We start from the raw sequence: 12,444 nt of genomic DNA, 5'->3' as shown, positions 1-12,444 counted from the left end.
TGATTGCACCACTGCACACCAGCCTTGTGGCAGAGTGAGAATCCACCCCCATATCTGAGACAGAGACGGCGGGGGGGGTGGGGGGAGAGAGAGAGCGAGAGAGAGACACTTTCCCATGTGGGGACTTTGACAAGTGAGTTAAGCATTCAGACTCAGTTACTTTGTACATGGAATATGTTAATAGATCTTTCCTCTCAGAATTCTTATCGGGCTTAACAACAATATTTGCTGTGTTTTGCCATTCATGTTCTTATTCTTATCCCACCTTATGAAGCTATGTAATTCAGGGCCTGTTTTCTCCCAGGAATTGACAGGTAAAAGAGAGCAGGGAAAGGAAGCCTCTTCTAGCATTTGTGGGGTTTTGTTGTTTTTAGACAGGATTTCACTCTGTCACCCAGGCTGGAGTGCAGTGGTATGGTCATAGCTCACTGCAGCCTCAACCTCCTGGGCCCAAGCTATACCCCTGCCTCAGGCTCCCAAAGTGTTGGAATTACAGGCATGAGCCACTGAGCCTGGCCTCTCCTGGCTTTTAAAACAAACTTCTTTTGGCTCTAATCTAGCCTTAATAAATTCAAAGCATATACAAAAGATTTTGGAGAAAAATATAAGCTAGACTTAGGCTTCTGCCTGGAGACGGGAAAATCTTTCCTTGTGCTGGGATGAGGGAGTCTTGCCCCTAACTAGCTGAGTGGCATAAGCAAATTAAAGTTCTGTAACTGGATGTATTGTTAAAGTGGGAGAAATAAGTAGGGTTTTTTCTTTTTGTAATACATGGTAAGCCTTTCCAAAAATAAGTACGCAAAATGTTTTGATTCATCTTGCTTAGAGATAGCTGAGCTGAGGACAGCTCGTGTTTTCATCAAACATAGCACTGATACTTATTTGGAAGGAAGGGTAAGATTTCAGCCCCCATCTTAATTGACTTTCCCCCAGGAATTTTATTAGCAACAGAGAAGAAATAATTCCTCAAATTCCACCTATTATTCACATTACTACTATTATTCATAAAAATTGAGTTGCTAGTATTAAGGGTTTTGTTTGTTTGTTTTTAGACAGAGTCTCACTCTATCATCCAGGCTGGAATGCAGTGGTGTGGTCTTGGCTCACTGCAACCTCCACCTCCTGAGTTAAAATGATTCTCTTGCCTCAGCCACCTGAGTAGCTGGGATTATAGGTGCCTATCACCATGCCCAGCTAATTTTTGTATTTTTAATAGAGACAGGGTTTCACCATGTTGGCCAGGCTGGTCTTGAACTCCTGACCTCAGGTGATCTGCCTGCCTGGGCCTCCCAAATCACTGGGATTACAGGCATGACCCACCATGCCTGGGACTAGCATTAAGTTTTACTGTAAATGTAACTCAATGTAAAACGCTGTAGTAGCCTGTTCAGGCTGCTATAGCAAAGTATTATAGACTGGGTGGTTTACAGGGCAGATATTTATTTCTCACAGTTCTGAGGCTAGAAAATTCAAGATAGGCCGGGTGCGGTGGCTCAAGCCTGTAATCCCAGCACTTTGGGAGGCCGAGACAGGCGGATCACGAGGTCAGGAGATCGAGACCATCCTGGCTAACACGGTGAAACCCCGTCTCTACTAAAAAATATAAAAAACTAGCCGGGCGAAGTGGTGGGCGCCTGTAGTCCCAGCTACTCGGGAGGCTGAGGCAGGAGAATGGCGTAAACCCGGGAGGCGGAGCTTGCAGTGAGCTGAGATCGGGCCACTGCACTCCAGCCTGGGCAACAGAGCAAGACTCCGTCTCAAAAAAAAAAAAAAAGAAAATTCAAGATCAAGATGGTGAGCAATTAATTCAGTTCCAGGTGACAACCCTCTTCCTGAGTTGCAGCCTGCCACGTTCTTCCCATGTCTTCACATGGCAGAGGGAGAATTCTGGGGTCTCCTCCTCTTCATATGAAGCCACTAAGCCTATCATGAGTGTTTCCTAACTCATTTCAATCTAACTGTCTCCCAAATGCATCAACTCCAAATACCATCACATTGGGGATTAAAGCTTCCTCATGTGAATTTTGGAGGGAACACAATTTAGTTCATAGCAAATGGTAAAATATTTGTATATAGAGAGTTTTTCATTGTTTTTAACCAAGTAAGCTATATTTCATGACTCCAAAATTAAATGCTGTAATAGTTTGGATCTGTAACTAGATTTTGTTTGTATTCAAAAAAATCTTGATAGAACACACTCTTCCTTTTCTTATTAAAATATGAGTACTAACGTAAAATTGGAACAATATGTCATCTGATTTACTATACTCTGGGTCAAGTGGTGAAAGAACTATTCAGACAACCTGCCAGGTTCTGTTAGGTTACACCCAGAGTTTCATGGTTTAAGACAAATGCAGGCTGAAGTTTTGACTCACAGGCATGTGGTCTGGCTCGAGTATATACTACACATGTATCTGGAAACACACATACAGATGCGCACATACAGCAAAGCCAAGAAACATAGAGATGTCTTCAGAGAATGAAAGCAAAAACCAGAAACAGTATCTTGTCCTACAAATTTCCCCCACCTTTTAGAGAAGCAACTCGGTATTTCCTTTGTGGTTTGCATTTCCAGGAAATTTTTAAAACTCTGCAGTAAATTTATTTCTGAATCTCATTATTCTATTTACCTTAAGAAATGGCTGTACTAATGGACATATTTGCAAGACCAGAAATTTGGTATGCAAGCATAGAGGACTTAGAGAAAAAGCATCTAAACAGATATGGGAAGAGAAAACTAATACACAGAGAAGGTTGCAAAGCATCCCTCATTTTTGACTTTTGCCTTCCATCCCTCAGGTGACATCATGTTTCACTCCAGTTTCCCATAACTCCCAAAAGTCATTACAGACCCTCTTGCATAGACATGTCCCTTGCTCTAAATTACACTCTGTTTTTCCCCCAACTCTCTTCACATCCTCCACTACTCAAAATTCTGGTTCCTTCCAGGATAGGTATAGAATCTAATTAAACTAATGCTTACATGCGATTCCTAGTAGCCTTTCATCCCTTCTTTCCCTAGCTCTTCACAGTATAGTGTTAGGAATAGAAATAAACATGGCCTTGAACTCACAATAGAAAAAAAAAATGTTATTCAACTTAGTATGCAGGAAAGTAACAAATATTTGTATTACAGGAAAAACTAAGATTTTGACTGTGACTTCCCCATTGATTTCTAGAACGTAGTAGTCACATCTTTCTGGAAGGATAGGTGCTCCCCTTTTTCTTATCTATTTGCTTTCTTCCATTCAGAGGCTCTCTCTCAGTTGCAAGGAATGACTTTCTTAAGCATAAGAGATGAGTCTTTAGATACAACTGTTGAAATTCTCCCTTACAATATTTTCCAAGTATTCTCCTTTACAATATTTCCTAAATATGAGCCATGTTGAACAGAGAGATGAATTAGGCGTTAAGGGGATATACAAAAGAGAGTGATTAAGTATAATTTTTGGATTATCTGGAAAGGAATTTACAGAAAAGCAGACATTAGAGTTAGACCTTAGGATAAGAAGGTTTGGGGGAAAATGTTGAAATGACTTGTACTTAAAATGGGAAATAAAACAATATCAAATTTCTATAATTATTTATGGAAATTATCAGGTGACAAGTTAATTGTTATAATTATCTTTAAAATCCCTAATAACACTCTCTTACACATAGTAGGTATTCAAAAACATCTGCTGTATTTAATTGGTCTGTTTTTTTCTTTTCTAATCAGCATTTGAACAGCAAGTAGCTTAACGATAATAAAACTATTTGGCCCGTTTTATTTTAAGAAAAACATTTCTTCTAATTCACTTATTCTATTCGCTTATATATCTTTTATGTTCTTTGGTTTCTATTTTCTTCTTGTTGAGTAATAAATGTCACTGTTGTTACTTCCCTCATCTAGAAGAGAAGGAAATAATCATCTTGGCATAGCTATTCAGACATAAGGACAGGACAGTGTTTAAGCATACATGGTGGTGATAGAACAGTCTTCTCTGAAGAACTTCAGCCTCATCAGATTGGCTTCACTGTTGTACAACCCAAAGTAAACAGTTATGGAGACCATCACCCAGGGGATTCTATCTCCAAGTTCAATGGGTCTGTTGCTCAAACTGACTTCGCATGTGGAGTTGTTTTTGTCCTAAACTTTAAAGTCAAATGTCTGTGTTTTTGATAGTTCACACCTTCTACTCAAGACCCAAAATATTATTTTAACTCATTAAAAAACTTGCAGCTCAGCAAGTCCCCAAATAAAATAGCTACTGTGTTTCTGTGATTCATTTGTCTACATAAGAACTTGGCAAATATAATCCACACTCTACTCTGGCCCGCAAATAACTAATATAAGTAGAGGAAATGCTGCTATATTTTATTCCACAATAGGATTGTTTTGGTAGTGAAACTGAACCTTCCAACATAAGGATGAAAGAAACCTTTTATGAAACATGTTTTACAAATTCTTTTAAACAATTTTTCCAACATTTGAATTTTGGCAACATTTTTGCTACTTGCTGCCCAACATATTTTTCTTCAACTTACAATGAGATACGTAAATTTACAAAATGTTAAATTTTAATGTTTTTATATTTTCATTTTTATACTAAATGGAACCATGGTCATGGAAATTCATGAAAGAAAACACTGTTGGTGTATTGTTTCATCCAAGATAATAATTAAGACCAGACTGTAGAAGTAATATTGCATAAATGTGAATATGTCCAGTGAAATACTGAGAACATTGAACTTTTTAAAGAGTTTGATAAAGCATTGTTTATGCTTTTTCAGTTAATCATTGTATTCTTTGATTCTTATAATTAAGATGTCACTTCCACTGAGGAGAAAATAAATTATCATTTCTCTATCAATAATGATGTTTTTGAATGCCCATGTGTAAACCAACATGTTTACACTTAAAAATTGGCTGAATTCACTTGTCATAAATGTGGCTAATAACTACTTAATACTTTTAAGATATAAATGATTATCCTACTGGTATATAGCGTTAAAACTGGATAATGCTTAAAATGGCAGAAGCAAGGTGACCTCTATTCCAAGAAAATATAAGGTTGCTTAGTGAGCATCCATTGAAGCTAAAGGTTCTTTAAAGAAATGCCCACAGTTTATGTATAATAGATGCTGTTTCATACCTATTTGACAAAATAGTGGTGAAAACATTTCATTTCTCTGGACCTTGACCAGATACCTCATCTATAAAAACATTACAGGAAAATATAATATTCATTCTTTTCCAGTGCATTTACCAAAATAACAATATGACTGGCCATAAAACAAGACTCAACAGATTCAAAATAATTCAAATCATCCATAGTAGGTTCTCCAACCATAATGGAAGTAAATTAGAAATAAATAACAAAGAGAACAATAAAACAACAGACAGTTATCCCCTCTGAACACCATAGTTTTCCTTAATATCAGCAAATTAAATTCAATAATATATAGAAGATAATATAACAATGGATGGTTTATCCCAGGAATGAAATATTTGTCTAACATTCAAAAATTAATCAATGAAATTTGCCATATTAACAAACTAAAAAGACAAAAAAGCTTCATGCTGACTATAAGAGAAAAATCATATTGAGAAAAGCATTTTTCAAATTTTCATATATTTTCCGAATAAAAATTCTTAGCCCAATAGGAACACAGCAGGATTTCTCAACTTCAACATCATCTACATTTTGGGTCTGATAATTATTTTTTATGAAAGCCGTTGTTCAACATTGTAACATAGATTTTATCCTATGGAGTAAAGCAACAACAACAATCAATCACTCAACCAATCAGTGACTTTAAGTTATAAAATAAATAAAACCGACTATTCACATACAATATGATCACCTATGTAGATATTAAGGATCTTTGAAGCTACTGGAACTAGTTAGTGAGCTTTGCAAGTCAGCAGCATACTAGTCAATGTTCAAAAATGAAATATATTTCTACACAATAGAATAAACATTTAGAGGAATTTTTAAAAATAGATTTACAACAGCCTTCAAAATATAAAATACTAGAGATAATTCTGACAAAGAATATACAATATTCTTACAGTAAAAAGCAAGAAACACTACTGAGAAACTAGAAAACCGAATAAAAGAAAATACATTACACTCATGGAATAGAAGACTCAGTATTATCAACATGTCAATTTTCCTGCAATTGATCCAAATAACAAATTGATCAAAATCCCAACAGTCTTTTTTATAGAAATGGACAAGCTGATCCTTAAATTCATGGAGAATTACAATGGCCCTAGATTATCCAAAACTACTTATAAAGGAAGAATAAACTTGGAATACTTATAATACTTGGTGTAAAACTTACTGTAAAGCTATAATAGTTAATGCAGTGTGGTATTGTATGAGATAGACAAATAGATTAAGAAAATGGAATAGAGAGTTTAGAAATAGGAAGACACATAGTTGGTCAACTGATTTTTGTTAAAGGTGCAAAGAAAATTCCATGGGAAAAGAATTGTCACAAATGGTTTTGGAACAATTGGATGTCCATACTTAAAAAGATAAACCTTTGATCCATACTTTCACCATATAAAAAAGTTATCTCTAAATATGTCGTAGAACCTAGGTGTAAAACCTAAAACTATAAAACTTCTAGCATATAGTGTAGGAGAAATCTTTGTGATCTTAGATCAGGCAAAAATCTTTTTGCCATGAGACCAGAAACACGATCCATAAAAGAAAAAAATACTTGAGAGTTATTATTTATCAAAATTAAAAATTTCTACTCTTCAAAAGTCATTTTCAAAAGAAAAGAAATTAAAAGACAAGCTGGACTAGAAAAATATTTGCAAATCACCTATATGGTAAAGAGTTTTTATGCAGAATATATGATCTCCCATAACTCAAAATAAGGAAAACAACAAACCAATTTTGGAAAATGGACTAAACACATGAAGAGACACTTGTTCAAAGACTTGCTGACAAATAAGCATGCGAAAAGATTCTCAACATTATTAACCATTAGGAAATACAAGTTAAAACCACAATGAGAAATGACCATACATCTATCAGAATGGCTAAAACTAAAAAGACTCATCATACCAACTGTTGCCATGCATGTGTAACAACAAAAATTCTTAGAAATTGTTGGTGGTAATATACAATGGTATATCCACCTTAGAAAACAGTTGGAGAATTTCTGAAAAAGGTAAAAATATGCCTACTAAATGTCCCTACCACTTACTACTAGGTATTTACACAAGGAAATTAAAGAATGTATACATACAATGACTTGTACATGAATATTCATAGCAGCTTGATTTGTAACGACCAAATAACAATATCCCAATGTTATTGCCCCAAATGTCTACCACCAGATGACTGGATAAATAAATCGTGATATATTCCTCCAACGAAAATACTAATCAACAATAAAAAGGACAGATATATGCAACAACATGGATAGATCTCAAAATAATTATGCTAAGTGAAGAAGCTACAAAACGTACATACATATGATTTCATATACATAAACTTCTAGAAAATGTAAACCAATCTGCAGTGACGGAAAGCAGATCAGTGATTGCCTTGGGAGTAGAAGGGAGAAAGGAGCACGAGGGAGAGATGGCAAAGAGGCAGGAGGAAACTCGACAGTGTATATGTTCATTATTTTGTTTGTGGCAATGATATCACAGGCATATGAATTTGTCAAAAGCAATTAAATTGTTCACTTTAAATATGTACAGTTTATTGTGTCAGTTAACTCTCAATAAAGCTGTTAAAATACATAAGAAAAATGCCAAAAGCAACTGAAGTCTGGAAGAACTGAGAGATGTACTGAAAAAATGAAAAAGAAGAAATTGGCAAAAGAACTCAGAGATAAAAACAACAACAACAACAGCAGCAAAAATATACTACCTGAAAAGACAGTATGTAAAAACAATGCCATTCTTTGCAACTTTAAGAGATGGAACTGAGGCCCAGTACAGTGGCTCAAGGGTGTAATCCCAGCACTTTGGAAGGCCGAGACGGGCAGATCACGAGGTCAGGAGATCGAGACCATCCTGGCTAACATGGTGAAACCCCGTCTCTACTAAAAAATACGAAAAACTAGCCGGGCGAGGTGGTGGGCGCCTGTAGTCCCAGCTACTCTGGAGGCTGAGGCAGGAGAATGGCATGAACCCGGGAGGCGGAGCTTGCAGTGAGCTGAGATCGGGCCACTGCGCTCCAGCCTGGGCGACAGAGCGAGACTCCTGATGTATCATGTTTCATTGAGAGAAATACAGGAGCTGGTATTAGATAAAGAATCATGCAGATGAGCATTTGCAAAATTGTAAAACTTTTTTTTGTTTCATAGATATCATGTAACCAATAGCCTATCATGGCTACAAATTTTAAAATACATGGCGAAGAACAACAACAAAAACAACTTGTTTTAATAGAATAGGTAGCTCACGCCTGTCAATATCAGCACTTTGGGAGGCCAAGGTGGGCAGATCACTTGAGGTCAGGAGCCGAAGATCAGCCTGGCCAAGATGGCAAAACTCCATCTCTACTAAAAATACAAAAATTAGCTTGGCATGGTGGTGAGTACCTGTAATCCCGGCTACTCAGGAGGCTGAGGCAGGAGAATTGCTTGAACCCAGGAGGCGGAGGTTGCAGTGAGCCCAGATCGGGCCACTGCACTCCAGCCTGGGCAACAGAGTGAGACTCTGACTCAATAATAATAATATAATAATAACAATAAATAGAATAGGCAACAACTGTGATGGTGGCTAGTTGAGATTAGTTGAGTGAATGAATCATGATATCTAATATCCACTAAAATTTTCACATGCATCACACTCCCATCTGAAATCAACCCCTTTACACTAGATCCCATCCCCTGTCTCCTACTTAATAATGCACTTCAACATTTCTATACTCTCCTCACTCCTCAACATTTCTATACTCTCCTCACTCTTCAACATTTCTATACTTTCTCTCCTCCCCCTTGGGAAGGTACCACATTAATTTAAAAAAAAAAAAAAAAAAAACAGAACAGAACAAAAATTTGCAAATACACTGTTATTCTTCCATCCTAATGAAAGCATCTCATGGTCCCAGATAGTTACCACGCCATGTATTTTCTTTCCTTTATTTGTGTCTCCAATCTTGGCTTTCAGTTTTCTTCTAAACCACGCTAATTTTTTCCATATCATTCCTTGAACTTGTTCCTTTCAATATCAACAGTGACTTATGCTTTCTTAAATCTAATAGCCAATTAGGCATGTGTCCTCTTATTTTATTTACACACCCTCTCTTGTCAATCTCATCTAATTTTGTGCTTTAACTTGCAAATATGTTTGAGATTCCCAAATGTATTTCTCTAGCCCAGATCTCTTTTCCAAACTTGAATTCATATATCCAACTGCCTCTTTAACACTTCTCCTAGAAATTTCTAATAGACATCTCAAATACAGCCTGCCCAAAACTAAAATTCTGAACTCTACCTCACAAGACTTGCTTTATCTCTGGGATTTCCTTTTTCAATTGATGACAACTCCATCTTTCAGTTGCTCAAAAAGTGTTTTTGACTCTTCTTTTCTTCTTATACAGCAAATTTAATTCTTCAAAAAAATATTAGCGGCATGAACTACAACAACAGCTTCAAACCTGATATTTCTCATTACCTTCACATGAGTCACTATCCATCATCTCTCACCTGTATTACCATAGTGACCTCGTCTCCCTGCTTTGGCTCTAAATTCTTTTCAAGTAATTTTATTAAAATGTAGAGCAGATCTTGCCACATCTCTGATCAAAACCTTTCCAGGGCTCTACTTTTCACTGAATCAAATTGAAAGTACTTACTTATAAGATACTACCTAACCTTCTCTTCCTTAACAACTTGAGATATTTTTCTAGTTCTCTCCCTCTCTCTTCTTCCATTCTAGCCATATTAATTCCCTTGCTATTTCTGGAAACTGCCAGGCACACACTTCCTTAGGACTTTGCACTATCTGTTCGTTCTACCTGGAACTCTGTGACCCCAGATATCTATATGATCATCTCTCTCATCTTTTCTTAAGTCATTACTGATAAGCCACCTTTGCAGTGACGCTTACCCTGGTGTTTCTTATTTAATTATATAATATGATTGCCTCTCAACCCTCATTCCACACCCTCCTTAGCATGCCCTGCATTTTCTGTTTTCACTAGCAATTGTTCATATACTACATAATACTACATAATTTACTTTTTATTTATTTATTTATTTATTTATTGAGACCGAATTTTGCTCTTGTCGCCCAGGTGGGAGTACAATGGCACAATATTGGCTCACTTCAACCTCTGTCTCCCAGGTTCAAGCGATTCTCCTACCTCAGCCTCCCGAGTAACTGGGATTACAGGCACCCACCGCCACGCCCAGCTAATTTGTGCATTTTTAATAGAGACAGGGTTTCACCATGTTGGCCAGGCTGGTCTCGAACTCCTGACCTCATGATCCACCCGTCTCAGCCTCCCAAAGTGCTGAGATTACAGGCCTGAAGCACTGTGCCTGACCTTATGTTTATTCTTGATTACCAATTCCTTACCACCCATTTAAGTTACATGAGGCCAAAGTCGTTCCATTGTTGTAAGATTGTATTTAATGAGGCATCCCAGATTTCCTCTCCGTTGTAAAAGCTCTTTTCTGGTTAAATCTCTGCCCTTTGAGATTCATTCTCAGCAGCTCCTGATGCCATACCCCACTGGGCAGTACCAGGAAACATTCTCATCCCACCTTTTGGAGGGGGTGGAAGTAGTAGGTATAAAGTTCTGACAAAGGCTCGTAACCTTGAAAAAATGTTTATTCCAATTTCTGTTAAAGTACAAATTTACCCTTTTCCATCTTTCCTTTCAAATAGAACCTTTTGAGGGCCTCACTTGGGAAAAAATGGTGCAGTTGTGATATGACACATGTTGAATGTGGGTACTGAATTGACAATACACATAGAATGGTGCTATGCACACAGTAAATACACAGTTAATATCACTTGAATGTGTGGATGGATATGAAGCATTTTCACTTGGTATGTATACTGAGGTTCTCAAATGGTTCCATTTGAAAGGAAAGACAGAAAAGGCATATTTGTACTTTAACAGAAATTGGAACAAATATTGTTCCAAGGACACGAGCCTTTGTCACATTTCATACCTGCCTCGTTCCCCCAAACGGTGGACTGAGATGTTGCACAGTGCTGCATTGTGAAGTATGGGATGAGGAACTAGTTAGAATGAATCTCAAAAGGCAGAGATTTAACCAGAGCAGAGCTTTTACTGAGGAGTAGGAATCTGGACACATTTTGAGGGGACTGAAGAGAGGCAGTTGCACCTTCTTTCCCAGGGGAGCAGTGGGTGTAGGAGAAAATGTGTCCCCACTTGAAAGAGTTATAAAAGAAGCTGAAGACTGTGGGCTCTAAGCCAACCATGCCGAGGGAACTTTTATTTTTTAATTTAATTTTAAGTTCTGGGATACATGTGCAGAATGTGTAGGTTTGTTACACAGGTAAATGTGTGCCACGGTGGTTTGTCACACCTATCTACCCAAAACTTAGGTATTAAGCCCCACGTGCATTAGCGATTTACCCTGATGCTCTCCCTCCCCCAGCCCCTCCAACAGACCCCAGTGTGTGATGTTCCCCTCCCTGTCTCCATGTGTTTTCATTGTTTAGCTCCCCTTTATGAGTAAGAACATACAGTGTTTGGTTTTCCGTTCCTGTGTTAGTTTGCTGAGGATAACGGCTTCCAGCTCCATCCATGTCCCTGCAGTGGACATGATCTTGTTCCTTTTTATGGCTGCAGAGTATTCCACAGTGTATATGGGACACATTTTCTTTAACCAGTCTATCAATGATGGGCCGGACAATCAGGCAAGAGATGGGAACATTTCTTGAACAGACTAAAGATATATGGACCCTTTTTTTGGCCATGAAATGAGGATTTCAGATAATATTATGGCATAATGTAACAAGGGTGGTGACTAGAGGGTGGCACATAGTGATGTCAGCTTAACTATTCACATTAAAAAGCTTTGACAGTGGAAGAGCCTCAGCCTCTATGGGCAGGGCACACACAGACCTCTCTAAACAAAATCTTGCATGTCTTGGAATCTTTGTGTTTTTGATGGTACCCTAGCCCTATAGGATAGGCAGGCAGACTCATTGCTTCTAAGACATATATGTTCTCATGTGTGTGTCAATATTATTTTTTATTTGCTAAGTTTCTTTTTTCTTTTTTTACTATACTTTAAGTTCTGGGTTACATGTGCAGAACACGCAGTTTTGTTACATAGGTATACACGTGCCATGGTGGTTTACTGCACCCATCAACCCGTCACCTACATTAAGTATTTCTCCTAATGTTATCCCTCCCCTAGACCCTAGCCCACTACAGGCTCCAGTGTGTGATGTTCCCCGCTCTGTGTCTGTGAGTTCTCATTGTTCAACTCCCGCTT

The sequence above is a fragment of the Rhinopithecus roxellana genome, chromosome 9, assembly GCF_007565055.1.
Source record: "Rhinopithecus roxellana isolate Shanxi Qingling chromosome 9, ASM756505v1, whole genome shotgun sequence".
NCBI lineage: Eukaryota > Metazoa > Chordata > Mammalia > Primates > Cercopithecidae > Rhinopithecus > Rhinopithecus roxellana.
This window is presented reverse-complemented; position numbering follows the sequence as displayed.